We start from the raw sequence: 5,353 nt of genomic DNA on the forward strand, positions 1-5,353 counted from the left end.
TCCAATCCAGCCTCACAATCAATCTCTGATTACAATGTTTAGGGCACCAACCCCTGATTTTAGGGAACCAACCCAAGGAACACCAACCCCTGATTTAGGGCACCAACCCAAGGAGATACAACCCTTGCACTGAGCTCCAACTCAATGAATACAAAACATATTCATTTACAAGTTAATAGCCTTGTTACAAATGGATCTTGTAACTGTTTATGGTAAAAATGAAAACAACAATATTGAAAGACTAAATGAATTCAACCACAAAACCCTAGCCTAACAACAACAAAGATCCACCATAACATATGAAGATTACCTATGACAATGAAAATCAATGAAATCACAAAGATTATACCATCACATGTCCAATAAGGTTTGGATCTACATTCTTCCTATCTCCATTGATCTTGCTTGATATATTCTCTCAGATTTTAGGTGCACACAAGAGCTCAACAAAGAATGGAAATGTGGTTGATAGCTAGATCGCATATGAAAGTTCGAATGCTAGAATGCTTGAAGGATTGATTAGTAGTAGAGCTATTAGAATGATTAGGGTTAATAATGAAAGAGAGTATCCTCTTATATAGAAGACACTATAGGAAATGGAGGGATAAGATTAAGAGGTGTAAAAGATAAATGGTCGGCTAATATTAGAAGGTAGGTAAAAGAAAATAAGAAAATCATGAGAGGATAGGTAGTGTAGGAATTAAGAGATGAGTGACATGTGTCATAGGTAGAAAATGCTAATGAATTAATTAAATAAATAAAGATTTATTTAATTAATAGAGGAAATGGGATCAATTAAAAAAATAAAAATATTTATTTAATTTAGGAGAAGGACAATTTAAATAAATAAATGTATTTATTTAAATGAGGAATAACGCTAGAAAAGGATAAATGAATTAATTAAATAAATAAAGATTTACTCAATTAATAGAAAAATTAGGCTTAAATAATTAAATAAATAAATATTTATTTAATTAGACTGGACAATTTTAGGTGTCTACATTTTGTACCTCTTTGAGACAACGTAGCTTCTCACGTTGTTTCAAAAACGATAAGATAAACTGATACAAAGTTGCCCCACAATGGGAATGATATAACCCCTCGAGAGGTTGGATTAAAATGTTTGAAAAGATCTCAAATAATCTCTCGATAAGAAAGAAAGGCTAGAGAGGACTGACAAAATAGGATAGAGTGACAGAGTCACAAGATAAAGAAGACTGACACGGGAGACTAGGGCTAGGGTAGTCTATAAGATAGACTACGAGGGAAAACATCCTCATTGTAATCCACACACCTAAGAGATTAGAGTGCAGAGAGAGCAGAGAGCAGTCAACAACGATGGCATTGGTTCACATATTCAATCACGTTCGCCGATATTAGAGGCCAACAGATGTAGGAGAGCCGGTAAGTACCACAAAACCTCCTTGTACCTTTGTTTCATTAATTGTTGTCATAAATGCACGCTAGGTAGGGTAATAAATGCACATTAGGTATGTCTATAAAAATGTCAAGCGAGGGGGAAAAAATGCTAAGGCGCATCTGCATTGGTGCCAAGCGCGTCTAGGTAGGCTAGGCGCATCTGCATTGGTGCCAGGCACGTCTATAATTTTAGTAGCATATGTGTCCAATGCGAGCGCGTATGTGCATTTCAGACGCGTTTATGTAGGACAAGCGCGTCTGTGCAGAACAGAGGCACGTCTATGTGATACAGGCACGTCTGTGCAAAGCAGGAACATTTGTGAAGGATGCAAGTGTGTTTGTGTCATGAATGAGCATTTGTGTCATGAATGCGCGTTTATGTCTTCAAGGTCGAATCGACAGTTTTGTGATAAACATACGCTGTCAATTGGATAAGCTGCTGAGAGGATACACTCAAGCAAGTCCTCTAGGGAAGACTAGGGTAGCAGATAGGGCTAGGGTTGACAATTCTATGATAGAACATACGTTGCCAATCAGGAAACTACTCAAGAGGATACACTCAAGTAGAGGCCCAAGGATAGGATAGATCGAGGCACTTTGTGATGAATAGGGAGTACTGTAGAAATTGACAATTTTGTGATAGAACATACGTTGTCAATTGGAGAAGCTGCTCAAGAGGATACACTCAAGTAGGTGCCCTAGGAGATAAAAGCAACACTTTGTGATGAACAGGGACTACTACTAGGCTAGAGTTCCATGTGATAGATATAAGCACTAGAATAAAAAGTAGCACTTTGTGATGAACAAGGAGTACCACTAGGATAGAGTGCCATATGATAGTTATAAGCACTAGGATAAAAAAGAAGCACTTTGTGATGAACAGGGAGTACCACTAGGATAGAGTGTCATATGATAGATATAAGCACTAGTGATGCAGAGTCTTGAAGCCTTGATTGATACACCTTATTTGGGTGACTTGTCCTACTCAACCCTTCAACTACTCAAGTCCTTCCTATGGCACTTGGAAGGGGTTATGATAATGAGACCTCCAAGGTCTGAACCTTCTTGACTTGCCTCCTAGGTATAGCCAAATTTTTTTGGACAATCAACTCCACCACTTGAGGTTGTCACCTCAGTTACTCACACACTCCTCTCCTAGGCTCCAACCACTCCTACAAGGATCTTAACACACAATCTCTTCCTATGGTTTCCCAATGCATCAAAAAAGTGTCTTCAATGTTTTTTGAGATTTAAGAATCACAAAATCCATCTCCTTGGCTTCTTAACCCTTCTAGGTATCTACCGACACCTAATTAGGCCTAATTGCATTAGCCCTCCCTAAGTGGTTTTAGAGGTTTAATTTTCAAAAGTCCCAAACAAACCTATAAATAAATCATGGATTTGAGTACCCTTTTGGAAGTTATAAACAATACTATAAAAGTGCATTTGGGTTATCCCTGCAAGTGGGGTTTCCAATGTTGCGCTCTTTTGAGGGGTTTTAGGCCTAACCGGTGGATTGGCAAGATAGGTCTAGAAATCTTCACCAATAAAATCTCCTTCTCCAAACACTTTGGGAAATTTAAAGGGGAATCAAACATATTTCCATTCATATGCCACTTGGTCCTGCACCAACTCCATGTGCTCACAAATCACACTTTTCTTGCTGTCCTAACTCACCTACTCCCAACGGTGAGCCTAGGGCTTCATTATTTCTACTCCTCCTGGACCTGCAACATCACACACCCTATTACTAAGATATGTATAGACCCTAACCTTGATTTCAACAGGTGCCATCAAAGAATGCCCAGGTTAGAGCCATTTCTTGCTCTTTAAACCCTACTTGCAAGCGTTTTGCTCCTAGTTGCAAAGAATGAAAGAAATCTCTACAACCTGGAACAACTAAACCTGAAAATCAATCTTAATGAAATAAAATACAATGAAAATACAAATATGGCAATTATTTTACATCATCTAGTCCATACTGGACTGTACAAGCAAGGAAAAACAAGACAAAACTGTCAAAAACCGGTGGAAACAAGGTTGCTTCACAAACCAAAAACTTGCTCTTGCATTTCCAATCCTCCAACCTGTACAATGAAGTAAAATTTGGCTTATATCCACTTATTTCATTTAGTTCAACCAACTTCCTAATGCCCATAACCAAAAATGCAACTTTTGCAAGAAATTGCAAAATGTTGCTCAACAACTTTTGACAACTTTTGCTCCAAGATGCAATTTTTCATTTTAATGCATTCTAAGACTCTTAAAGGTCCTCAAACACCCTAGAAGACCTAAACACAACTCAATTGACTCCTAATACATGATTACATTCATCTGGAGTATTTTTCCTGTGAACTACCTAAGCATCTCACTTCTCAGGCTAACAACATCCTGAGCACAATTAACTCAAACCAAAATTTGGACAACTCAACCATGGCTCTACTGAGTCCTTAATGGTTGGTCCATTATTACATCACAAATTAACACACATCCTAAAAAGAAATCAAATCTTTCATTCTTGGAGTGTTAGGTGCCCTGCACCAACTAGGATAAAAAAGAAGCACTTTGTGATGAACAGGTAGTACTACTAGGATTGACACAATTGATTTGATTGACTGCAAGCGGACCTACCTATGATGGAGTCACGGGAGAGATTTACTTTGACTTAGAGTTTGCGAGTAGAGATGACATTCGAGGATAGAATAGAACTGGAGGCTATGGGCTTGTGATATATTATGTATATGCCTGAGTTTCGGGCGAACATGGGATTGCTGACTGCATTAGCTGAGAGATGGCACTCAGAGACATGCACATTTCATTTGTTGATGGGTGAGATGACAGTCACCTTAGAGGATGCATACAGGATACTGAGGATACCGATTGATGGGGAGTTGGTTCCTTATGATCAAGATGGAGACAAGGATGCATTGAGATGAGTGTTTCAGGATCTAGGACTGGAGATGAGGGTTGGACATGTGGCGTGGGACACCATGATAGCGACAAGATTGGCACTACCGACAGTGCTGGTAGTAGTTATTAGTGGGTTCCTCTGTCCGGACAGGGTGACACGAGGGTTGGTTGTGGGATGGGGGAGGACACTGGAGACATTGGTGATAGAGCACACCAGGTTTGCATGGGGGTCATGTCTGTTGGCACACTTGTACTATGAGTTGCATCAGTTTGTATATCATGGATCAGTAGGATTAGGATGCAGAGTGACACTGTTGCAGGTATGGGCATATGAGCATCTGTCGGTTACATGTCTGATACACTTTAGAGGCAGGGGACATGGGCGTAGCTATGTACACCTATATGATATGATTACTTCTTAGCCACGGATTGGGAGATTGGAGTATTGGCGTACCGTGATTGACGAGATATACAGTGTGGTATCAAGGCCTTACTTAGACTGTGAGGAGTGGGAGGATGACGCAGTGGAGCTGCCATATGTATTCAGGAGTAGGTATCTGATAGGCAGGACACCATATATTATTGAGGCAATTGATAAATAGGGTATGCAGACAGTTTGACAGGATACAACGGATGCCACGGGAGTCAAGGATAGGAGAGAGGAGGAGGATGAGCTACTATCCTTGAGGGAGATCTACCAGGGATAGGCAGATGAGATCCAAGATCTGGAGAGGGATACGGCTAGGCTCAGGAGACAGTTGAGGGATACTGAGCGGGAGAGGGATCAGGCTATTCAATGCTATACAGAGGCTAAGACAACACTGAGGGCGGGGAGACATGCACCAAAGGACACAGGAGTCAGATACGCCTATGTTCTATGGGCAAGGGAGGAGATAGCCTACTCGAGAGATCTATACTATGGAGTGGTGCCACCAGATCAGCGAGCTAGGAGCTTCTGGAGACAATCACGGACTGCAACAACCTCTAGAGGGAGAGACAGGAGACATGCATCTAGTGATGGGGT

Source organism: Cryptomeria japonica, chromosome 9 (assembly GCF_030272615.1).
Source record: "Cryptomeria japonica chromosome 9, Sugi_1.0, whole genome shotgun sequence".
Classification (NCBI taxonomy): domain Eukaryota; kingdom Viridiplantae; phylum Streptophyta; class Pinopsida; order Cupressales; family Cupressaceae; genus Cryptomeria; species Cryptomeria japonica.